At 40.5% G+C, this 27006-nt stretch overlaps 1 long non-coding RNA gene across 1 annotated transcript in view; it reads right to left on the bottom strand.

The window, feature by feature from the left end:
- Nucleotides 1–27006, bottom strand: part of LOC116651604 (uncharacterized) — a 53021-nt gene extending 26015 nt beyond the window's left edge. Inside the window, exons 1-2 of the long non-coding RNA XR_004304616.2 lie at nucleotides 26258–27006; nucleotides 9645–9710 (exon numbers count right to left, since the gene is read on the bottom strand). This is a non-coding gene — a long non-coding RNA (uncharacterized lncRNA). The remainder of the gene's footprint in view (nucleotides 1–9644; nucleotides 9711–26257) is intronic.

Below are 27006 nucleotides of genomic sequence, written 5' to 3'. Positions count from 1 at the left end.
TTTCCCGCGTGCTGGGCTTAATTCTTTTTAATTTATTTATATTTTTTTTTGCTTCGCTTACATTTATATAGTCAAGAGGTTTGTGGAGCTACGCTTGCGTTAAGCTGCATAAATAATAAGAAGCGTTCAAAAGAAATGAATAATAAATAAAATTTTAAATTTCTGATTGTTTGTCCGGTCGCAGCACATCAGATCACGCACCGATTGGCATTGACCTGGAGCACTTTAAAGCTCACCTCTAGGCAATTATAATTGTCAACAGTGTGGAGTGCGAGCCAGATAGGGTATAACGAAAATAATTTATTATTTTAATTAAGCTGGCAAAACTGTTGCTGGCCAGGTGCAAATTGTGACCGCACCAAATGAGCAACATGTCAGTTGCCTGCAGCGTGGGCTGACGGGCTGTGGCAGTGTGGCAACAACATGTTGCTGACAGTTGTTCAATTTGCGTCAAAAAGTTGTGCGCCTTATGGCAGTTGCTTTTGTTGTTGCCGTTACTGAAGTTATTGCCGTCATTTGCACATTAATTAATTATGGGATTCGTTTATTGATGACTTCACAAAGTGCGCAATCAGCCTTGCTCGTGCTGTTGGTATTCTCTGTTTCCATTGGAAACGGATAACAGGGGAACTGAGTCTATCCATGCGCTTTGATCCTTTTATTCCATATATCTTTCCATTTCCGTGGTAGGTGTTATCCCAAATGAATAAGTTACCAGCGCAATAGACTTCAAATGAAGCATATAGGTTTTTAGTACAGTAAACGCAAATTTGAAATCTTTTGCTTTTTGGATAAACAGCGAATGGGATTATTATATTTAAACTCGTTTGCACATATCTAGTTAAGCTCTATTAAATAACTGATTGAGCTACATGCATGTCTTGTCATTAAGACAACAAATTAGTTTTCTTCTTTAACTTATTTCTCGATATGCACAGCCCATGCGTTTATTGACACGTTGCACTTTGATTTTGGTTTAGACCATCGAATAGTTATTACACGTGGCCACAACATTTCATATATCCAACTTATCATATGCCACATAGCAAATTGCGCTGACAACTTGACAACCAGAAAATTAAAATAAAGAAAATGCAACTTTGTAAACGAATTCCGGGTTATTTTTGTGTGTTTCCTATGTGTTACGCCTATTTTGCTGTATGCATAACAAATTTGTAGATGCGTGTTGGCATTTCATCAGCTTTGGAGGTGGCCTAACAAGGTTAACAATACCGCCCCGCCCATCCTCCATCCACTTCCTCTGTTCAAGCCGTCTTGTCCTGGGCATGAAACTTTGCGACTGATCAACTTTTGTGCTGGTTGTTGTTCGTTGTTGTTGTTGTTGTGCACTTAACACGCCGCTGTCGTGTTTATTATGTATGAAGCGTAGTCAACGAGCCGCACTCACGCACACACACACACACACAAGCACACATACGCAGAGAGAGAGAATGTTCGCTGTCAAAGTTGCTGAATAAGTTATATTTGCCGCTGTGCGCTGAGCATTGTGCGTTGTTGCTTGCGGCCCATTTAAGTTAGATTAGCCGAGAATAATATTAATCAATCACGTCTCACGATTTTTGGCCAGGCCAGGAGCAGTCAGGAATAATCAGGAGTATGTTGCCATTTTGTTGCTCCATTGGCCCAAGCACTGTTGTGTTGGCTTCGCTTTTATCTCCTGCCTGCTGCTTTTGATGATGAGTTTCACATCATGCGCTGCCGGCTGCCATCTACTACTGACAGCTGCTGCCGCCCCTCCAGAAACGTGTTCTGGCTTAGTCAACTTACTGAGAAAAATTGCCAAAAGTTGGGGCCCCCCCCCCCCCCCAAAAAAAAGGAAGAACAATGTACATACATATGTGTGTGTATATAAAATATTCGTCTATATGAATGTGGCCGGTGAGTGTCCTGCACGCTGTCAGCTTTTTCAGCGCCTCTGTCCATGCTTTTGTCTGTCTGTTATAACATCATTTATTTAGCACTGCGGGCACAACAATTTTTTGCTCCTCTCTCTCTCTCTCTCTCTCTCTCTCTCTCTCTCTCTTTATTTGAATTTATGCTGATAATGTGAGAATAAAGCACACAAGACTACAAAAAATAAAAAAAATCCATCTAGCAGTTGACAATGTCAAATGATAGCAGCTGGGCACAGGTACAGCGTCAGCTGTGTGCGGCCATATGCCGCTTCCATGCCATCGCCCTTAGCTGGTATGATTAATCTGCCACATGAAGACAACGCTGGCAACGCACTTTATCATCATGTACGCTGCACAGTGCAAAAGCATATTAAATATTTATACCTTGCTGATGCGACACACACACACACACACACACACACACACACACATGATGCCAAAATGTTTGTGACGCAATTGGCGCAGCAATATATTAAGTAAATATTGATGGCCAATAACAAAAAACAAAACAAAAAAAAATCCAATCCAACAAGAAAAAAAATACCTCGTATTACACAACGGAACCTGGTAAAATTTGCCGGCAATTCATTGAGTTTTCCCATCAAAGCGTGTCGTTGTGTATAAAAAAAAAGAACATTTTTGGGGCAGTTGCGCGACGCAAAGCTACTCTAGCATTAGCTCTAAAATATCAAAAATGAAATCTGAAAAAATATACACATAAATATAATACTTCTTTGACTATTTAAAAATGATTTATTTAATGGATTTTTTTGATATATCTTTTCTTTGTTATAAAATCAAGCAAATATAAGCGCTATTGTTTCGAGTTGGGCTGATATTGACATCGACAACAACATAGAAAATAACATATTTCCAAAGAATGAAGGAATTTCGTTCTGGCATAATAGCACTAACTAATAGCACAATAACTAAACTAAGACCTCGAGTTCATTAATTAAATTAAAATGTTTTAATTCATTAAAACTTAGCAATGTGTTACTGGTTTGTCATGTTCTTCTGCTAGTTGCTAACAGATCAGAGCTCAGATCAATTCTCAAAATCTTTAAATACTATACCATTCAAATGAAGCGTTTCTTATTCCTTAGCCCAATTTACTCGTATTAGGGTATCAAAAGCGACTTTATTGTTGTATTGTTGCACAGTTGCTTGTTGCATGTGTTGCAAACTTTCCGCCTAGGTCCTCTTTCTTCTTCTTCTCTCTCGCCCCCTCTCCCTCTCTCTCTCTTGCGTGAGCCATCATAAATTTATAGACGTGTACCATCAACAGACGCACCCACATACCAGCAAATGCTTCCTGCTTTTCCCTGCTCCACGATGTCGTAGGTGCGAATGTTGCCGTTGCTTCTGCTGCTGCAGCGCCGTCATCAAATTTTATGTGCATATTTGTTTTGCCGTAAAAATAGCATGTAGGACAGTCAGAAGGGATGATGGTGGGGATGGGTTGCGAGGCATCGAACGTTAAACAGATTGCACACAGCTTAATGTCTACTAAAAATCGAAGTGTGATCCATCAACTATGCTATATGGCAGTCATATGCGAGCGCGAGGTCGAAGTTCAGTTACCAGTCAAAGTCACCAGCAAGTTATGGGTACGCTTATAGGGGAGGGAGGGAGTGGTCGGGTGGTTGCCGCTTGTCTGATGTGATTTTTGTAGCGCATTTATGTATAATTTTATATTTATGAGCATGGCTGTTAAATGACCAAATGGGATAGGAGCAGGGGTGGCAAATATATGTGTTTACGCCTTTAATGTTGATTTATGGCGCTTCAGCTCGGACTGACTGTGTGTTTTTGCCCTATGCGCTCCCTAAAAAGCGTGAAATTTGAGCTGACTAAACATTAATCAAGGCTTTATGCTTGCCTAAAAAGCATGAAAAGGGTTATTCCCCCTGCAACAGTTAGGGCAAGATGGGGAAAAAAACTGTAGCCTACTTTGCAGCGCACTCAATTATCAATGCACATAAAAAGCGCTGGGCCAAGCGCTACTTGTGTATTTAAGTCAAAAACTACTTTGGCAACAACAACAAAAAGCGCCTTAAATAATAAATGCCTTTTGGGTGAGAAGGAGGCGAACAGATGCCTGGGATGTTTTAAATGAGAAGCCCCAAAATGCAGTCCCGAAGGCAGCATGACGCAAAGCAAAAATGGCAACATCTTGAAACTTGGGCGGCACTTGATGACTTGCCGAAGGCCACTAAAAGGCAGACGGGATGGTCGGTGGATGTTGGCAGTGGTTAGGAAACCGCAAGTCCCAATAAGCCACTTAAAAAGTTTATAATTAACAGCAGCCGCAACGAAAAACAAGGAAATACGAACACAAAAATTGAAATGAGTGAAATGACTGGCAAGAATGCTCGCAGCTGAAATACCCTGTTCTTAGGCTCGACATATTTCAAAGCACATTTGCAATCAATTACTTTTTGATATTAATTCACATCCGACCCATAGCCTTGTGTTTTTCTGGCTCTGCTATGCTAGGACATAAAACTTTCATTTGATTAGGCATAGAGAAAGGCAGTACTTTTCTTGTGTATGCTCGACTAGGCGATATCCTGGCCCAGTGCCGAGATTGCTTACCAAATATTCGGAGCTGCCTGCTATATATACATTCACAAATAAACATACTATATATACGCACACAAGCACGCACATCGCTTGATTCCTTTGTGCTGCGGTTATGTTTGCTCTCCGATCTTTTTAAAACTTTCAGAGCTTAAATATAGCATTCAATAGTGTGTATATACTATTATACATTTCATTATCGCGGAGCCCTGGATTGAGTATTCAAATAAAGCAAATCGACCAGCTTGTTGATGATCAAGAAAATACATAATTTTTGCGGTTGGAGACGTCTCTTTGTGCCTGCTCTATAGATTTCCATAAAGCCATTATACCCCCAATTGCTAGAGGTCCATTTACCCAGGGCATATAAAAAGAATTGTTGCTATTGGACTGAAGAATTCAGGCTAAGAGACGGCTTCATTAGCCACATCCAATTATTGGGCGCCTAGTCACAATCTGATTAAAATGCGCGACTTGTGCTCTTCGTATTATTTTTAATCAATTAAGTTTTGTCAGTTGCTAACAAACAGAAACAGAAACAGAAACCAAAACTTAAATGATGAGCCGCACACGTGACATGTTTTCCTAATGTCCAAATGCTCCACTCCTGCTCCCACATACTCACATACACGCACACACACACACACACACATAGGAGGACAGGCACAATGGGCGTCGTTATCTTTGGCCATTTGGTCGCCTTTATATTTACTTATATGCAGTTAATAATTATGTCACTGGCTCGTCTCGTGTGGTACGCCTCACGCCTCTTGTTATGCGAATGCCCCTATTATATGCTCTGCTGCTTCTAATGATGTGCCCGTTGCTGTCATCTCTGCCTTAGTCTTCTCTATAGACAAAGGCGACAACTTCTCCTCCAACTCAAATGCCTCTAAAGATTCGCAAACAAAAGCGCATCGGCACACACGCTCCCTTTGGCTGTTCTGTCTGATTCAGTGTGTGTGTGTGTGTGTGTGTGTGTGTGTGTGTGTGTGTGTGTGTGTGTGTGTGTGTGTGTATGCTTGTATGTGTGCGAGTTCGTATGTGTGCAAGTGTATGTGACAGCTGTTGTTGTTTCTTGTCTGGGAAGCGGACGGATGTGCGAGCATTGTGTTGGCACATCCGGTTACATTATGAAACTAACACACATAAACAACAACACATACACACACGCACACACCCAGTCACACTCACTCACATACACTCACTGGCATCCTCAGGCCTGTTGTGCTGTAAACTTAAATGGTGCGCCCTTCTTTTTTCTGTGCTGTCCAGGCTCCCAGGCTCCCAGGCCCCAGATGGCGTTTATGTTGTGTGCTCTGCATTAAATATGCTCGTTTACTCGCACACACACACACACACATGCCTCTTTCTGGGCACTGTTCTTAAGTGTAACTACAGCCAGGGCTACACGTTGTGGCCATAACTCATGGCCCGCTGGTATATGGGCATTAGGATGCTTTTACCAGGCTAGTTATAGATATCACTAGTCAACACAACCAAAGTTTATGCAACACATTATGTCTATGTGGGCCACTTCAACTATCTTCACTATACAACAATTTGTAAAATTGCTGAAAATTGCAAAAGGAATTAATTTATAAAATAAATGTTTGAATCCTTTTATAAACAGGAATAATTTTGATAGTATTTCAAGCAAGCCAGCTGCTCTCTTATTATCATATCTCTTATTAAGTTCAAACATTTTGAAGATATCGCAACATCTAAGGATTGCAAACATTCAGATCCGGAAGTTCTAATAACAAAAATATGAGGCATTGCAATATCAACCAATTTGTGCATTTCTCTTTCTCAGACCCAAGGTTGTTGTTGTCTAGTGTAATTTAATAGTACGGCATGTGGATGAGTGTGTATTTGTTTCTGGGAGGGCGGCAGACATTAAAGCCATCAGTCTGAAGCAGTTGGCTCAAGCGAGCTATCGGCAAGTGAGCCAAAGACATTTCACGTTTCAGCCATTTTACCGTCCTCCACACGAGCCGCGCTCACTGCCAGGCCAGGAATAACCAAATTTTGATGGCCCTCGCTGGGCACTTGGGTAAGCAGATAATTACATAAAAATGAATAATAATCTTGTACGATGCGGCGCCGTCTTTGGGGTATTGACAACAGCTTATTGACAAAATGTGTTAATGATTCTGCAAATTGAATTCTCAGCGGATGGCTCAGCAAGGAATGGCTTGGCTGTGTGTGTGCGTGTTTGTGTGTGTGTGCAGCAGGAAGTGGACGATGGCAATCACCTGCATCATCAGGATGCCGGAAGTAGTCAGAAACTGCTGCTCAAGATGAAACTGTAATCTCGGTGTGTGTACGTGTGCGTGTGTTTTTGTATGTGTGCCCGCCTGTGTGTGTCGGAAGTTGCGTTTGATAGCGCACGGAAGTGGCTGGCAACACGGACCTCAACAGCGGGCCAACTACTAAATAGTATTTTGTAGTGCTCAGACGGGGTGGGGTAATTGACCGCTAAGCCAATGGACAATGAGTCGCGGCAAAGCAAGGAAGCTAAAAGAGCGAAAACGAGAAGGAGAGAGCGAGAGCGAGAGAAAGAGAAAATAAGGCTACGTTATTAGTTGGCAGGCACTAAGACAAATAGCGCATATAAATAAGCCACTCGCTGACATGGCACCCAAACCCAAAACCCAGTCCCAAGCAGGCGATGCAGCACGGCTGAATCTAGACAGATAACAGATGGGGACATGGCCAAGAAGCGTCTCCGCTCTCCCCGCCACAAGCTGCTTGTAAAGTAAATAGAAATGTAATAATGAGATAAGAACAATAAGCGCTACGTCTGCCCTGAGGATGAACCAAGAGCAGCTGCAGCTGTAGCTGCTTTGGCCAATGTCCAGTGTAAGGGCGGCAGGATGCTCGTATCTTATATTGATGTCTCGCTTGCTGGAGCGTGATTATGACCAGCCTAAACGTATTAGAGCCAAGTTGATTGGTTCACTCGACTTGCGGGCGATAAAGCACTAAAAATTGCGCTATTTGTTTTCCTCGACCGGGCATCGGAGCGCTGGCTGCTGACTGATGTATTGAACAGACATATGGATACGGCATAAGCTGGGCTAACATAACAGATGCTGCAATGCTCATTGTTGGACTAATCTGCGTCGACATTAGTATGAACAGATAAGAGCTAGAACAATTATTTCAGATTCCATAGAGTAGACTTGTTGAGAATAAGAGTCTACACTTCTAGCCCATAAATGTGCCCAATTGCTTTTTATAACTGAACGCTGGTGGTCTTAGATTAACGTACATTATTTGCTTTTGAAATTGTCAGATTATGTAAGTGCAATTATTTAGCTAACTGTTTAAGTGAATTAATCCTCAAATTTCTACTATATAATTCTTAGTTGTTTAGCCGCATTTAGCTGACCGCCTTTAAGAATGGCAATTGAAAATAATTTAAAAGGGCAGTGAAAAACATCTGCATCTTCAATCTCTTCGATTGTCAATATTTGTATTTGTTTTTCCGAATAGGGAAAAACGAAGCTAGAAAAGCCAGACAATTATTGTCTACTTGTTTTGATGGCCTTTGGGTGTTTTCTGTTCTCTTGGCACATACCATAAGGTAATCAGGCTTATTACAATTTAGCAAGCGTAGCTAATGCTGCTCTGAAGTCTAGCCTGATGTTGGTCCTGAGCCGTCAGCACCGGATGCTTGTCGAGTCCGGCTCCATAGCAGCCGGGGGTAGACTAGGTTACACACAGGCAGCCTGTGGGAACAGCTAAACTCTATGCCTGGAGCGCGCACTGTCTGCTGCAGCCTGTGCCTTATTTTCAAGTGATGTATCTGCCGCGTACATTTTATGCAGCCGCAGCCCTGGAGGGGTTGGTGGATTTGCACTTTAAGCTTTACAATCATCGATGCGGTGACTCTCGATCTTTGCTGCGCCAGCTGCCACGCGCAACGCACATCCGCAGTTGGATGATGCCATTCGCCGTTTTCGCTGTCTGTCTGCGGCACGAACCGGCGGCAGGAGGTAACATAGTCAACAACGTCGTCGTTTCTAATGCGGCATTGCGAATGCAACAGACAGCATCACTAACACACACCGCACACACACAGCGCACACACAGAGCACGGCAAGCGACGTCATTATAAATTGAAAGATATTTCCAGCGCCAGCGTCCAGCCCAAAAGCAAAGGATGTTAAGGGAAGCAGCCGCCGCATTCCTGTCTGTGCCCAGCAAAAGATGCCTTTTACCTAACTGCATCCGGCGTAGAGTCTACCGTCTGCCGACTGCCGACGGCAGCTGCTGCTTTCGTCGTGGACTCTGTAACATGTGTCGCTTCAAGGAAATTGAATTTTTATTAAAGGAAAACATTTTTATTGTGGATTATTTTCGTTTCTTTTTTTTTATGCAGCGTGGGCGCTGTTTGGAGGGGCTGTGGCTGCTGCTGATTGAAATTTCTATATCCGCTAGCTGACTGCAATTGAATTACAACAAAATCAAGAACAGAAAACTTTCTTAGCGCAACTTTGACAGTCAGCCTGGATAGCTGAATGCGCCTAATTAAATTTATGTAAAAGCACTACTTCAATAAAATAAAATAAAAAAAAAAATGCCAGCTGAAATTTTTGTAGTTGTAAGCCTGCCACGTTCGCTCTTCGATTTTCCACATGCGCGCTCGATTTTCCTTTCGCAGTTCTCTTCACCATTTTCTCGCTCGATTTTTATCTGTTAACATGGCTTTCAATTGAAAATGCGAGCTCAAGTCGTGCACAATTTGGTTTACAGCCACGCCCATGCACACGCTGTGCTACCCATGCAGTTGCCCCGGAATTACGTGGCTTTAAAATTATAGTTGGTTAGATCTGAAAGGATGTGGCTGCATAATATTGCAGTTTCAGTGCGAGCTGCTATCTGTTGACTGCTCGTAAAAAAGTCGCTAGGTTAAATGTTGAACCGTCGTCGTCGTCGTCGTCATCCTTCGAGCAACGACAATGCAACGCATTGAGTCATAAAATTTATAAAAGCATTTGCAATAAGCATTGCCAAAAGTATCCACAATTCTGCACTTAAAATGTTTGCACACAAGCAAATAAAAATAAAAAATCCTCCTTCCTTCTCAGGATGGGTTAACAGATATACTGGATAAAATTCCTGGCAAGTACTTACCATTTTATTGATTTTTTGTGCTCGCTTCGGTATGGTGCTTTGACTGGTCACTGCTGCGCTGGATATCTGCAACGAGGCAAAATGTTTTACCATTAAATTTGGTTTTATTTTGTTTTTCGGTATTTGCATGTAGGGGATATATTTCTGACAAAGCGAATTTGCTGCAGACCGTGTTTTAAGGTACTTTCTAAATTAGTGTAGAAATTGTTAAATTTGTTAAACCGAACTTCAATGAAGCAAAGTATGAGATATAAGATTTAAGGCGGAAGAACATATATATATATTATTATACTATTCCCGAATTCTACAGTTAACAATTAGCGAATCGCCATTTTTTAAAGTTAAATATCACACTTTCAGTCGCTATGTTTACAAAAGTTATCGTTAAGCAAAATAAACACTTCTTCATAAATTATTAATTTTAGTTTAAAAAGGGTTTAGCTATGTTTTAAGCGGTGTTGGGTTTCCCCGACGTATATATATAAGATCAATACGGATCTTAAAGGAAATACTGCCGGCTATCAAGAATACCTTAGCTATCGTCAATCACAATCATCTTGAGAACATAAATTATTGTATTCACAAACAATTAAAATTTGTTATTTAAAACTGGTTAAAGCCTCCAACATGTGACTCTAAATTGATTGCTGAAACTAAAAGCGTGAAACTAAGTGGGAGAAAAATGTGGCCAAAGATTTTATAAATAAATTTGGATTACTTTGTAAGCGCCTGCAGTTATCGAGGATTGCATAAACAATTTAAGTACGAGTTGCATTTTTACAGCTAAGGCTAAGCTAATTAAATTTATTTGATTTAAAGTGAAATCTTACTAACTAAATATTTCTACTTCTATAAATTTTTTTTATCGGTAGTATTTTATAACTATTTTAATAACGGTCAGGTGCCAGTTACAGGCCATGTCATTCGCGCATTAACACGAAGTGTTTGCTTAGTTTCATTAAAAATTTAAACATGCAAACTGCAAATTTGCAAGTCAAAATTGTAGGGCGTAACCTTTAAAGGGGGAAAAAAAATAATAAAAAATATACTAAAAGACTGCACGAAAACAAGTTAAACAATGCGAGTATCGGCTATGAAAAACAGGAAAGAAAAAAGCAATGGGAATTATGGACAGGCTGGAAACAAGAAAACAAAAGTGAAATACAAGAAAATGCTTGCGATACTTGTAGCTGTGAGGCCATGTCCCCAAGGATGGAAGGACAAAAGCAACTTTGCACTTTTGTTTGTCGTCACGTGCACTCAATAAACTTTAAACAAATTTGCATTTGCAGCTACAAAGCACACACACACACAGAAACATACATACACACAGAGTCTCAGTTGCAAGGACAAAAAAGGCTACACTGGCAACGCGTCAGGACGCATCGAGTTTCAGTTGCCGTCCAAAAGCGGAAACAAAGTTAAGCACACAACGTCCATTTCCTGTTTTTGTTTGTCGCACATCGCATCAGCTCGATTCAGCTCGATTTGCAACGGCTTTCTGCCACAGATTGCAACGGGTTTCGGGTTTCGGGTTTTTGCCTTCCTCTCATTGAGTTACGTTTTTTAGACGCCAGCAAAAAAGTGGCAAGAGCTAGCGGCTTAAACAAATCTCTAGTTTGTAGTCCTTAAGATCTTTAAGGGTAGCTGCCTTACATGATTTGATATTGCAATCAACTGGATAGCTGCAAATGAAATGCAAATCGAAGCAGCGGCCAATGTATTTTACTGCGTTATGAAGACGCTGCCAATCTTCACACTCTCCACTGAGTTGGCCAGACCGAGACGCTCTGTCCTGCCAATTCACTGCGCAGCAAATAAGTAGACAACAAAAATATGCACAGGTAACCGCAAAAATGTTGCCTGGTAGGTGGAGAAAGCCGCAGGCAGGAGGCAGGCTAAGGCCCCCAGACACAAAAACGCATCAACAACCGACACAGACAGCATCGGGAGCAGCAGCAATGTTGGGCGCATAATCAACAGAAGGCGTGGCATGTTGCAGCTGCAAACGAAAGCGAGAAAATGACTTTTCTACTTTTTCAGCAATTTTGTTGCTACTTGCAATTTATGCAAAAGTCAAATGTTGATTTGTGGGGCCGCAGGGCCGCAGCATCGAGCTCCAACGAGCAGCATGGAGTGGGAGACACAGGTTTTTACGGACCAGCTGCAGGACCAGCAATATATTGATTTAGTGGGGTCTATGTAACGGGCCAAGGTGCATTTACACTGCCTTTCAGTGCTCTATACCCTGTAGTCACAAAAATGGTACAGAGCATCATCGACAAGAGCAAAGTGAAAATCGAAACTATTTCAAACTCTACTAAAATGCTGACTACGGAGTATCTGCTGGCCGCAACAATATCTCTTCTTTGCCTGCTGCTATTTTAAGTTTGCTTCTATGTTTGCACTTTAGAATTGAAGTCGAAGAACGAGTAGTTTGCCATTTGCATAATAATTGGCCTCATGAATGAGAGTGTGTTAGAGTGTGTGTGTAGATGGGTGGTTTGTTGTTGCGGCTGCAGCAAAAGGGCAAACAATTTGTGCTATGGAATAGCTATTGATGTAAGTATGTATATTGATCAGCGGCATCATCAGAGGAGTGCCATTCAGCCCGCTGCCTGATTGCTTATCTAGTTGAAATGCATGCTCAACTCATTTTAAACATTGCATTTACTTTTTATCTATATATAATTAAAGCTGGGCATTTTAAAGTCCTGGCAAGTACTTCCACTGCTAGATTAGCTAACAGCCGGCTATTAATAATGTTCTGCTGATAAGACGATGACAAATCTGCTGAAGCTTGAAATTAGGAACAGTGTTATAACACAGCCCGCCCCAGCGTAGCCAGTTCACCATTGACACCATCCTGCTAGGGCAAACAACCCTTATAAGGCAAAGAATTAAATTGCCACTCTTTGGGAAAATGATGTATTTGCCCTACACCCACAATTCGAACGCTCGCAATTTGAATCCTTCGCTGGCAGCTGCAAAAGAGCCAAACTCAGACCCAGACCCGAAGTAGAACACGAACCCGGCTCAAGTTGATCGAAAAGTTACTTTTACCTTTGGCTGTTGCCTTTTGCATATACCAAGGGTTTCAATTTAATACCAAACACCGTCTACAGGCAGCTGAGCGCAGCAACGGAAACATGAGTATGGGCTTCTCTGAAAATGGAACTGGACACATTTGACTTTAGCGTTTTTCTCTTGAACCCTTTTAAAGTTCTGTATATTTGCATATATATAGAAAATTTTGGTTTTGTTAGGCAAAGGTTTGTGCACATTAGGTTGATAGCTTAGAAACGGTTGCAATTTTGATTAGATTAAAAAAGGTTTTTCGTTATCAAAATCAAAAAATGCTAAACGAATGAAAATATAATTATGAATATCATAAATTTATCAATAATTTATTTATTTTTTTTATCAAAAGATAAACTTTTTTTTTCTAAAACTAACATACTGCAATCGAATGCGATTAACTGAGAACATTAGTTGGCCGCTCCACTTGGGCAGAAAGGGGAAATAAAGAAAGGCCGCATTCAAAATTTAAAGAAATTAAATTACAAAAATTCAAAATAAGTAGCTGCATAATAATATATAGTTAATTTAGTTATACTATGTTTATATGATATGCTTATTTACATATGCATGCTGCCAATTGTTAGTACTTAGGGTATATCATATTCTGAAATACCCATCTACAATCGTCGCATTATATTTTGCCAGTAAGGTGATGTGGTTACACTCAGATACTACACTGTCCCACCCCGTTGACGGTGGTGTCGAAGCCTCGCTTCACAGCAGGAAATTGTCGGTTGTAGGCCATAAATTATGCCACACTTCGCTTTTATTATTGTCCCCTGCTAATGGCACGTGAAATCAACTATAATTTATACCTCTTTATAAGCAGTTAAACATGCTTATATTTATATACATACATATTATTTTTCAATGGTTTCGCAATTTATTTGCACCTGGCTAATAAATAACTGTAATTAATGTGCCAAAAAATGAGATACAATAAAAGTTGCCCCTAGCATAATACTATTTGGCTTTATCGCTTGAAACTTTAATTAAATTACATTTTTATTTATTATTTTGAGAACTTTGAACAAACATTTTATAATGTTTTGCTTGAAGCTAGTGAACTTTTAAAAGTAATTGCAATTAATATGAAATATGTGCACTTAGGTGAGTCTTACGATAAACATGATCATCAAAATTGAAATTATGTTTTTAATATAGCTTTATTCATAAGATTATTGTGACTTTTCTCATCTCATCTTCATCATTTATAAAAATAATATTTGTATCGACAATGCTCTATCAGAAATTGAAATCTGTTTATATGAATTCCTAACTCTTACATTTATATCTTATAATCTTTTAATGAAGCTCAACCAATCTAAAAGCAGATTTGCTAGCTTTGTTAAATTCGGCATAAAACTGTTTCGTTGCCTCATTTGCATGAAAATTCATTATGCACACGACGTGTTTTCAGTTAAATTTGCTGCTGATTCGGGCCCACATAACTTAAGCTGAATTTTATGCTCTGTTAATGGTGACTATTTGCAGCATTTGCCTGTGGCCATATTGTGTCATAGCAGAGATTTTCTCAAAAATGGTTAAATCAACGCAAAGCAAACGTAGCTCGAATGAATCCCGAAGATAAAACTATAGGAGATTTTGGTTTGAAAGCAATCGCCAGGAGGGCTTAAACAAAACATTTTCGGTAGACACTGAACCAAACTGAAAAGACACTTGAGCATGGGCATTGATTACACTAGAGTGAGAGTGCACAGTTCACAGTTCAGGGTTTACTTAGCAACCACGAGCGCCCAAATAGACAAGAGTATCTCTGAATCTGAATTTGCAGCTGTGACTGTATCTGTGAGTTGAGCTAAAGCGATTGCCGAGCAAAACTCATCGTTGCCAAAGCTCTGTGTGCATTGGCAATCAGTGTTAAATAAACGAGCAGATAGACAGGAGCAGACATCCAGGAGTTGGGCTGGGACAGTCGGTTTGTTGGGCCAGCTGGAGCCTGTTGGCCGAATTGACAGGCATACAAAATACAATATGGGCTGAGACACTCGCTCAGCATTTATAAAAGTTGCAACAGTTTTTCAAACACAGCTCAGTGGCTGATTGATTTTCAAGTGGAAAACCAAACCTTGCTTGTAGCTTGCGGCCAGTCTTGGCCACAGCTTGTGGTCGGGCTTGTGCAGGAAGCTTGTAACCAGTTTGGGATTGTCTTGTTTCACATTGTTATCATAATATGTAGAAAAGACAGTCTAATTATTCTTGCTGACCTTAATTAGTTTTCCTTGTGTGTTCTTGTGTGTGTGCGTGGTCTTATCTGTACTTCACATGCTTCCACGTCTTACGCACACATATAAGGGATTATTAATAAACACTTTTGTCGTTTTCATTAATTCTATTAATTAAGCTGCATTCTGATTTTCAATTTTCAAACCTAATTGAGCTGAATACACTTAATTTTCCCAGCTGTCTGCTTTCTGCATTATGCGATTATGGTAATTCTGAAAATATTCAGTTAGAGACTCATGGGAAGCTGAAAATGTCGGCACACACATTTATGATAATCACAAGTTGAGAGTATGTTATAAAAGTTATATATATGCCTAAGTACTAAAATGTATGTCTTTATATATAAATATATACAGTTTTACTGATTGACTGTCGTAAAATCAGGGTAGCTAAAATTGGCAAATCTGCAAGTCGACTAAGGCTAGCTTGGCTCTTGAGGTTCAGAAAAGTAACTGATAATAAATTTGCTTAGATATTGGAAGAAGTAAGGCTATATTCGCTTGTTAGAGGCGGAAAACTTGAAGTCTAGCTCAGTTCTTGTTTCGTAATTGACTGTAACAAGTTGAAAAGCGACAAGGCTGTCTGTTTGGCTGGCTGGCAGCGTACTTTGCAGGCTAATCAGTTCTTGAAGTTGTCGAGCCAAGAGTCTGTCTACAGGAAACTTGACATATTATCAAAACGTTCGAGCTAACTCAGCTCAGGCTGCTGTCTGTAGCCCAGCTACTTAGGTTGATAATATTTTAGACGTCAAATGAGAACGTTTACAACACAGCGGGCAACAGTTTGAGTTGGAAAGTGAGCTGGTGCACAAAGAGGTCTATAGCTGACGAGAAAAAATAATGGAAATTGTGCTTGTGCGCGCTCGTTCTCGCTCAGCACCTTAACGTAGAAAATGATGTGTCGAAAATATTGCGCAGGAGACTAAGCTCAGGCCAAGCCATTGACAAGATGATGCCTCAGCGATGTGCAAATGTGTGTGTGTGAAGGTTAGCTTGCAACAGACAGCAGCTGAAGGAAAAAAATGAGGCGACAGGAAGTGAGTGAAGCGACGAGCTGATTTATTACAAGTGCCGATGCGGATGTCGATAAGCAAAGAGTCGCAAAGACTCGCACAGAGATGCAAAGAGCCTGAAGATGAATGGGAGGCAGAAGGGAAGCAGATAAGCCGCCGCCAAGCAAATGCAATTGGCAGGAATTATGGGACCAGACGATGAGATCTCGCCAAAAGTACACCTCAGTAGCGACTTCATCAGGCTGAGTGGCTGCAGTCTTAATGAAATTTGCCAACGCCATAAATCAGTGAAAAGAGCAGCCGGAGCAGGGCAAAAGAGAAATTTAGCTTAGCTTTAAAATATATATTTACATATTCCAAAACTAAAAGTCAGCTATAAGGGCAACAAAAAACGAAATAAAAGAATAACAAAAATGAGAGGAAAAAAAAAATTATAGAACGTGTAGTTCGCCCGTAGTGAGTCCATTAATATTGTGCGCTCAGGTGAGCTACTGCTGCTGCCTCCCGATGGAAGCTGTTTCCACATCTTGAGCTGTCTTGCCACCTGCCACCTGCCACCTGGCACCTGCTGCCGCTGCTGTTGATAAGAAGTAAACGTACTCCCAGTGGCAGTTTTTGCACAGCGCTTGTCATTTAGTTGAGCTGCCTTTTGCTCTTCATTTTGCCGTTGTTGTTGTTGCTGGCATTCCATTTTTTTAAGGCATTCCGTTGGCTTTTTAAGTTGACATTCGTTTTGGACTGCGTTGCGCTTGTCATGAATTATGAAAAATCTAACTAAACGCTGTCTCATCATAAATTTGCATAGACACTCGTTAAAAGTAAAAGAAAATTATCCTACACAGAAATTGCAACAGTCTTCAAAAAAAAATTCAAATTCAACTCTTATAATAACAGTGTATCATAATTTGATATGCAACTGAATTTATATATTTTTAAGCTTTCAGTGGAGTCTTTCGTTATGTGAACTTTCTAAGCGATTCCAGGTTCCCATGTGAGTACTGTCTTAAATTCAGCCCTATGAACATTAATAACGACTAATATATTAAATTAAGCGTTTTATTAAATTCATTCGATTCGAATCAGACTAAGGGCAAAATCAGAAATCCCATCCCAAATTGTTGTCAGTTAGGATGCATAAACTTTAACGCGAGCCTGTAATATTGCTTGGATTGCATATGGGTTGCTTTTGAATAAATACTACGTAAACACACACACTCATATACACCCACATGCACCCTTGTGTGTCCACTTCATCTAATTACGAAAGTTGCTCGCGAACGCTGCTTGACAAATGGCTAAAAAGTCGATGCGCTGCCATTTTCAATATGTTGCGCGTGCATAAACTATAGAAGCAGGCAGCTCCTCCCTCCTCTCCTCTCCTTTCCTCTCCTCTTCTCTAATATGCCGCTGCAACTGACACTTGGAGCTTGGGCCGGTTGCGGTCGTTACCTATGTGCAGGACAGGGCACATGGCAGCTGTCGAGGCTGCAGCTGCGCTCGCAGTTTGGGCAAAGTTTGAAAATTAATAGTGCAAAGTTTATAATTAAATTACAGAATGCTTGCACACGCACACACACACACATACATGTTGATAGCTGTATGTGTGTGAAGCTTTAATAAATATTACTTTGTGTGGAAGTGTGTGTGTGCGTGTGAATTGAATTGGTTTTGCCTTGCGCTTTGTGCTTTGTTGTCATTTCATTCTTTCTTTCGAAGCCATGTGTGCAGTCATGTGTGCGCGTGTGTATCCGTGTATATGTTATTATACGATGCCAGCTGCCGTGACAATATATTAAGCCGTTAAGTGAGGCGAGTCCTCGGCAGAGATTGTGAATCGCATACGTTGCGTATACGCAACATGCCTTGTCCCAGCGCTGATGAAGCTGCTGTCGCAACAACCAGAATAACAACAACAGCAACTAGAGCATGCTGCCTGAATCCTGGCACAGACACACGTGGCCGAGTTGACATAATTACAATGTATTAAAGCTATGGCCGTAGGATGTGGATTACCATGGGCATAAATTCGAATGAAAATACGACAGGGTACGGAGTAAACCTATGAATATGTCACAGAATATGCACTGTGGGCCATTTGCCAGAGCAATAAAATAAAAAACTATAACAACAACAACAACAACCAACACAACAGCAATTGCAATGCGACAATTATGAATCTTGGGCTGTGCCGCGTTGAGCGCTTGACTGACAGCTGAAGCGTTGCCAGGACGACATGCACATGGTCACGGCAGGCAGATGTGCATGCAGGCAACAGTTCTATCATCAGTCAGTCAGATAGACAGTCAGACAGTCAGTTATACATATATGAAGACATCAACGGAAAGGCATAGCACACAGTCAGCCCGCTGGCATTTTACATAAATACGCTACAATTTTCCTGGAAAAAACACAGAACAGCCAGGGTATATGGCAAAATGCGTTCCGAGCACGTTCCGTGCACTGAGGATTATTTTAGCTCCATTTATAAATAGAAAACGCGAGAAACAACTGCTGCCTAGTTAAAAACTAAGGATTTTATTATTTAAATATGGTTTCGCATGCACACTTGCTTTCTTCTTAAGTTTTTATTTTTATATCAACCGATAAATGGCAATTGTCGACAGTATCAACCAAAAATGGCTCAGAATTTTGATATGACTGAAACAAAACATTAACAGCGATAAAAAATGAGAATGCTTTACCTAGGATACGAGCCGTTAGCACTTGGTTAAAAAAAGGCTTCGTAATGCCCAAAAAAAAGATTTGAAGCAAAATCTGGGATATTAGATATGGTAGATCAGACGTAGAAGTTTTAAAAGAGTAAAGTATCAAAAATATCCAGGGAGACTTCTTTGAAGCTAGCCACAGGATCTATGAAGCCTTTAGAGTAACAACTAGTTATCATAGGCACCGAATTGTCAGTATACAGCTCTTAAGCAAAAACTGTTTAGGATGTGGGACAACATTTTCAATTAATGTTGCTTGCAGCAGCAATCATAGCAACAACATTTGGGGAACCAAACCAACTAAGCCAAATTAATGGCAGTAAGATGTTTGGTCGCCGGCTCATAAATAAGGCGAAATTAGAACCATCTATCAAAGTGTGGGCTCACGATAGCCGCAAGGAATCGCTACGTGGCCACGCCCCGGGCGTCTGTACGCCTCAAAAAGCGTCGGGCTGTTCACATTTATTTATTTTCGTGTTAAAATCAAATTTATTTTTGTGTGGCGCTGGCAAACCTCTGAAATGTAAATATTGGCGTAAACATTTAAAAGGCAATAGCTACAACAACTGCAAGCCGAAGACGAAATGAAGTCCGACTGCTGCCCAGTCAGACACGAACATGCCCATGTAAAGGTAGCCCTTAAGGAGGTTTCGTCTGCGTCGACAATATAGAACACACCCAAAAAAAAAAAAATTTTTTTTTGAAAATAAAAAAAGAGCTCAACTCAACTGAACCGAATTTATAAGGATTTCAGCACAGGACTGGAAGCTAATATTCAAGCAGACCATCCGCCCAACACCCACATACCGACCCACTAGGCACTGCCCATCCAGCCCGAAGGCAGTTGAACCTTGGCCAGATTACCTGGTCATATACCTGGGATAAGTTGTAAAGGGGAGCGTCGCCGTGGTGGAGGGTCAAATGTGAACCTAATTTTTGGCGTTTGCCTTTTTTGCTGCTTTTGTTTTTAACCTTTGGAAAATGTCGTTCTGGGCCAAAGCTCGGAACGGGATAGTGGGCCAAAAAGCTTCGGGGTCACTTGAATCAGGGTAGAGGTTGCGCATGGGTCTGTTGTGAGCGGGGGCGGGCGGAGTCTTTCCATAATAAATCACATAAATATGCAACGCGACCCGTTGAACGAAAATGGAAAAATATTGGCTAAGCAGCGAGTGACGTGGATTTGTGCCACGGATTTCCAGTTGATGCCACAGGCCACAGCGGGCAACATCAGGAGGCAAGAAGGCACAGAAACACCCCCCAGATCCAGGCCCGAACCCAAATCGCTTGGAATGGAACGTGTTCAGCTGCCGGCTGTTGACTCAAACGGGATTAGCTTTTAATGCTTTTTCGGTTATGTTATTTACAAATGGCTTTTCAAATGATTGCTCCTCCTCACGCTGCCTTTATTTATTCTCTAGCCCACTTTCTACATATATATTTTTGCCTTACATATATATGTTATAGCATTGCAGGTGGCTAAAATCTAATATATTTGCAAAGTAGTTGCCATTTATCAAAACTGTTTGCTTAGTTGCTGCCTGCTTGTTGTGGCCGTGACAATTTGTGGCATAAGTTCTCTGTCATTTCTGCAATTTAATTCCATACTAAGCACTAAAATCCCTAATTGCCGGCTCGTTAATTAAGCTGGCTTTGACAGTTAGAACTTATAGTTAGTTGAGTTTTGACTCGAAAATGTTTGGGCAATGCCTGGATCAACAACAACCACAACTGGATTGATATTGCTTGACTTTCGGCATTTTTTTACTACCTCATTTTATGCATAATTATTTGCTTTGACATCTCATCTCCGGTTGTCAAATGTTTACACTAGTTACCTTTTTTTACACTGAACTAACTCCCTTTCTATATATATACGAATCTGTGTATCATTCAACTACAATCTACAGCTTAGTCAACTGTACGAATTTAAGATTATCTAGATCTAGTTAAACTGAAGATACAAATTGTCATCTGCTTTGGTATCTTATATATACGCCTTTTTTATTTATGATTTTTAATTAGAAAGTAGGTCGCGTGTCTGCGCCCACTGCGTCCATCGCTCAATAATTTCAATTAGCAGCTCAATAATTGGGACATAATTAACTTGTCAGCTGTCAATTAAGCACAGATACAACTTCAAAACAATTTCTGATAATCTCACAAGCCTCAAGAGCAATCGGCCCCAGAATGCTTGCCACGCCCTTATTTTCACTTGCAGCTGACAAAATGTGTGCTTTAAAGCAGCTTAAAAGCGCGCCCATCCTATTTTCGCCAATATCCCTTGAGGGTGCGCTATGCTTAAATATTTTAATTAATTAATTTACTTGCAATTGCTTTGAATGCGAAAGCCGCGACTTGTGCTGAGGCAGCATAGTATTAACAGTGAATCCGAGGCGAATCCGCAGTCCTTGCGAGCCGCATAAATATTTGACTTGGAAATTGCCAAAAACGCCTCAAAAACATCAAATACAACTCTTTCCATTTGCAGTAAATGCAAATGCAAATGGAATGAGTAGCGGTCAGTCAGCCAGTCAGTCTGTCAATCAGTCAGTCAGCCAGTCAGTCAGTGAATCAGTTGCCGCATACTAAGTACCATTAGATGTGGTTTCTGATGCCTTGGCAGAGCGCGCTGCAAGGATTTGGCGTCTTATCGCGCTGCAGACGCGACTCGCTGTTTGCTCTTGTGGCATGCAACTTGGCAGCGCCAGCATGAAGAAAGACAGAAAATTATCAGCCTGCAACAACAATGGCCCTGTGGGCAAAGAAAAAGCAAACTTCTCTGCTCATTGCCTCATCCTCGCGACCAGCACAAGTTTTGAGTAATGAAACCGCCGCCAAGGCTTCTGGCCGGGACTTGAAATTTATGCGCAAGTTGTGTTTTGTAAATCTTACGGATTAATTATTACAACTTGGCAATGTTTACAATGCATTTCAGTTGTTGCCTGGTTTTTGTTTATGCTTAAGTATCTTATCTTAAGACGTTTCGTAAGCTCTCCATTCCTTCTGCTTGTCTCTTTTCTGTAAGCTTTTGGGCATAAAAACTTGGTCGGAGCTTAGCCTAGATTGTGATCAGGTTGTAAAGTGGGCCAATAGCTCGTGAGCTGCTCGCCCCATTGAGCGTAGTAAATTGAACGCATAGAACCATTAAAAGAATCGCATCGAATTGCAGCTGTGTGGCATGTGGCAAGTGGCAAGTGGCAGGCAGCTTCTAACAGACTTGCGCATGTGATAAACATTTTTTAATTAAAAACTAATGTTGCGAAAATATGAGACAAGGCAACATGCACACAAGACGGGCAGGAGAAGGAGGGGGAAGTCACAAACACACACACACACACACACCAAGAGACACACACAAAGTAAATTACGCCTAATTGCGAATGTTTAATTATGCACTAGTTTAATTTTATGGTCTTGCGGTTGAGTAGGGGACACAGACTGCTTGAACTGCGGCGGTGGATGGGAGCGAAAAGGAGGAGTCGTTTAGTCGAGTCCTTTTTTGGGTTGACGTATATAAAGACATTAGACAAAATGGGAAGTGGATGCTTTGGACAGCTTACGCAGTTACCACTTATACAATCACAAACCACACCCACATCCACACAGACTCAGTCGGAAAACGTGGGTATACGCAAAATGTTTGTATTAACATACGTTACGAGCCATATTTGGTTGTAACTGCGGGGGCTGCCTTGCCGCTTAGCTGCTGTTCCGCCCACCTCCCTCAGGGCTTTAGCAAGCTTTAATTTGCGCAAGCAGCACAGCCAAGAGCAGAAAATAATTGCTGACTACGTAAGCGTTGATAACACAAAAGGATATTCAGCCAAAGCACAAACACAAGTCGCCGTTTAGTACTGTAATTTTTGTTGTCCTTATTCTAGTTGTTGTTTGTAGTTTCCCCCACAGTCAGTGGGATATGCCAGTTAATGATGGGCACTCGACAATGCTGGCAGCTTTTGCCAAAGGACTTCTTCACTCGCACTCGCTGAAATTGTTTTCCAAATTGTTTGCGGCATAATAGAAAATGTATTTATAGAGAAGTGTAGCGCGGCACAATAACCAGCAGAATTTCATCTACAATTCTTTGGAACTTTAAGTAAGTACTTGCTATATTGTTAAATATAAAATGGTTTGCTATGACTGAGCAAATGATAAGGTAATTTTAGCGTTTATAAATCGATATTTGTGTTTATTTTTGCACAAGCTTTTTGCTATTAGAAATTTCCCAAAAATATATATTATTTATGTGTATGAAATATTTTTAAACAAAATTTAAAGTACTTAAAAAAATAAAAACAAATAAAGAATTTCTCCGAAGATACACTTCTTTGCTCTGTGATAGAGTATACCTTGAGAGCTCTCAATTGATAGCCAATAGCTACTCGACCAAGTTTACCCTCTTCGCAAAGTAAACAAAGAGAAAATTGTTGCAAGTTTTTTGTTTTTGGTTTTTTTTTTTTTGCAGAGTTTACCTTTGGGGCATGCCACTTTTCAAAAACTGGCCAAACTTATAATGTGTGCAAATTGGCCTATAAAAAAATCATGTGTGAAAATTTGCTACCGAAAATGTAAGGACCTGGGAAATTGGCTGGTCGAGTGTCCTGGGTCGTATTTTGTTGAGCATAACGGTGACCCTTTGTGGTTTGCCTGGGGACTTGCTTCTATTAGGGGCCCAAAGTAGATGGGAAAACCCTTTGCTATCAGCACCTTGTCTGGGGCACTCGACAAATTGGACTTTCATTAACCAGGCCACCAAACAGAGCTGGGTAAATATATATGAGAGCAAGAGGGAAACATAGACAGGTTGATAGATAAAGTGAGAAATAGAAAGAGAGAGAAAGTTAGAGCGAGTGCAACGGCAATTTTTTTGTCTATTCTTGTTGGTTTTTGGGTTTGCTCAACTCTCAGACAATTTAAAATTAATTGGTTTCCATGTCTGTTACGAAAATGTGCAGGATATATTAGAAGGAGCAGGCAAAAGCAGAGGGCCGACAAGGGGCCGCAAATTGGTCAGCTACACATTTAGGACCAGGCTCTTGCATATCTTGTGTGCGGTATTTCACGCAAAATGAAATCACTTGAAAGTGCCTCCCACACTCGCCCTCGCCTCCCGTCCTGCCCCCCTCCGGCATCGGCAGGCAAAGAGAGCAACATCATAGAGCAAACAATAAAGCGAAATGGTTTCCTTTTTTTTTTTTTTGTTTAATTTTTATACCTCTTTTTTGTATGTGAAACATTTCACAAATTTGCCTTACCATCAAAGGGATGAGTCGGCTTGCGGTTGTCTGAGGGGCTTTTGTTGGGGCTCAGAGCAGCAGCTGATGATGCGCTGCCTAATTAAATGAAAATTCATGGCGTATGCCATGCAAATGAAACTTTGTTGGCTATTGAATTGTTGTTGCTTCTTGTTATTGTTGTCTGCTAAAAAGTATCTCAAAATTACACCAAAACAATGAGGCGTATGTGTGTGTGTGTGTGTGCGGGGTGTGTGTTTATGTAAGAGAACACACAAAGTTGTTTTGTTAATAAGATACAATGTTGTTGCTGTTGTTTGTTTGTGCCTGTTTTTAAAAAAGTCATTTCTGTTGCGTCGAGTTGCCTGGCAGCCGCCGCTACTTTGGCAATTATTTGAGTTGTAGTACAACAACAAAAGCAGAACAAACTCAGACACACACACACACACACACACACACACAGAAAGAGAGCGTACAGACATGTGCATATAATTACTTTGTGTACATTTGCATGGCAACACAGACGGAATCAGTGCGAAACATTGTAATGCGTATACGCAGTGTGCGCCACACTAAACTCAACTCAGCTCAGCTCGACTCGATTCGCCTTGGCTCGTCTGTTAGGGTGTTTAAGAGGCATCCCTTGACTGCTGTAATATGCTGCCATGTTATGTCGTAAATGTCGCTTTTTATTATTTTACACACATTCTTGTGAGTTCGCGCGCGTTTGTGTGTGTGTGTGTGTGTGTGTGTATATGTACTTCACCATCAGCTTTCGTTTTTGCTAACGGCTCAGAGCTTTTGTTTTATTTACATTTCAGCTCGTGCTTGTCTGCCTGACTGTCTGCGAATGCCTTTGCCGAGGCTGACTGCCATCTAATTTTCTATGTAATGACAGGAGGACAGGCCGTCAGGCTGCGACAATGACAAGGACATTCCACAGCTAAGGAATGTGTTACAGCTACAAGCTGCCACTTTGCGCAAATATTTAATGGCGTTGATTTTTATAATTAAATTGAAGCAGCAGCTGCTGCACGAACAGGCTGATTAAACAAAAAGTAAGAAGACAGAAACGCATAAGACCAGCAATTTATATGCACAGACTAAAACACGAAGGTAAGAAGATTTTCAGCACTTTAGCACATTTGTTACACCTGGCGTATGCATAATGTGTTGTAATTTATTATTGGTTTTGTTTGTGTTTTTTTTTTGTTTTTTCGCGTTCCGTCTGCTCATTTTTATTACCCACCTCTTAGCTGATTTATGGACAGTCTAATGGTAGTCTAAAACTTTTGGCTAAAAGCATTCGATACTTTCTGAAATTATGTTCCCGCCATAAGACGATAATTGACAATTGACAATTTCAATAAAATAGTATTTTCTTTTATATATAAAAACACTTTTTTCTAATAAATTGATGTTATATATATAATATCGACTCAACTTCGCTCGGGAATCGTTTGGGAGCATTTTGATAATAATAATTTAAAGAGTTAGACAACTTATCTAACAATATCAGCTCTAAAATTTTTGAACTGTTTAATAAATGATAAAAAAACTTTTACAAAATTGTTCCCATTTTATTTGTTCTTTAAAAATATTTGAATGAATATTATTATCTATCTTATTTTGTAAAAGTCTAAAACATATTATTCTCTACACACTATTATAATAATATAGTCTGTATAGCTGAATGAGCCTTGAAGTAGACAAAAACTTTCAAAAAAAATCAAATCATTAGACCTCTTAAAGTATTGATTATACTGTGTAAATAATAAAGAGCAATTAGCTCGTAGCCCTTTGTATTAAGAGGCCCATCTTCTCTCAAGAAATATCTAAATAACATATTTTGTTGTTTCTACTCAGATACTTTTATGTTTAATCTCTCAACCAACAACCATTTTCTGATCAATTTACAATTCCTGCTTTTTAAAATATATATTTTATTCACACATATTTTCTGTAATACAATATAGAAATGTTTACCCCCTCATGGGTCTAGCATAACCCGCAATCTATAATTATCAATATTACTAGGCTAAAGCCCAGCTAAAGTCGGTAAACCCGATATTAGCCGCAAAAAATAAATTGAAATACAAAATCAAATTTACAAATCATTTAACAAATTTCACACATCTGAAAAAAAATTAAATAAAACATATTATCATAGGGAAATATTTGACCAAAGTGCAAACGTAATTAATTAAAATGCTATTCGAGAGGATAAAAAAAAAACCGCAGCTACCAGAAATATATTGAGCTGACAGCTAATAAACAATATTTCAATACGATTTGTGGCAATTGAACACTTACCGCAATTTCATAGATTGCTGAATTCAATGGAATTTGTTTAGAGTTCTTTATTCGCATAGTTGAATTGCAAGTATTGTCATATTCATTGGGCTTGTAAGTGTTTGTGCATGTATTGATGCTTGTCTGTGGGGCACGTTGCACATACGCCGTGTGGTGCGTATGGCATGTGGCGCAAATTAAACACAGTCACGCACGCAATTCACTGAGCTGAGATATTTTAATTGACACACATGCTTGGCACTTGCCACCTGACAGATGCTGTAGACGATCACGATGACGTTGATGAGGAGCCACAGCCAGTCGGCCAAGTCGGCCAGTCTGGCAGGCAGGCTGGCAATTCAAGCCTACGGCTAACGAGGCCAATTGTTGAGTTGCCTCAAACTTGGGCTCAAACTTAACATCAACCCAAGAATGTAACTGTAATTGTAACTGTAACTGAAACTGAAATTGAAACTGAAACGTTCGCGTCACTTTGTTGCACTACGTAACGCACTGAAACGTAGACTGAACGCGTCGCGTCGCGTACGGCAATTGAAACAGAAGTTTGGGTTGGTCGTCGTCATTGCGGAAGATGTAGCAGCAACAGCAACAGCAACAGCAACAGCAAAATCAGCAGCAACGTCGGCTCGACAGCAACGGCAGCAGCGGCAGAGGCATCCCAATCAGTGTGTGCCAGTGGCAGCAAAAATCTGGGCAGCAGCGCAGACCAGCACAGAGCAGACCAGACCACCTACAACACGCAACGACGA

The sequence above is a fragment of the Drosophila virilis genome, chromosome 4 (genome assembly GCF_030788295.1).
Source record: "Drosophila virilis strain 15010-1051.87 chromosome 4, Dvir_AGI_RSII-ME, whole genome shotgun sequence".
Classification (NCBI taxonomy): Eukaryota; Metazoa; Arthropoda; class Insecta; order Diptera; family Drosophilidae; genus Drosophila; species Drosophila virilis.
The sequence above is the reverse complement of the archived record's forward strand: the minus strand, read 5'-3'. Positions and strand labels throughout refer to the sequence as shown.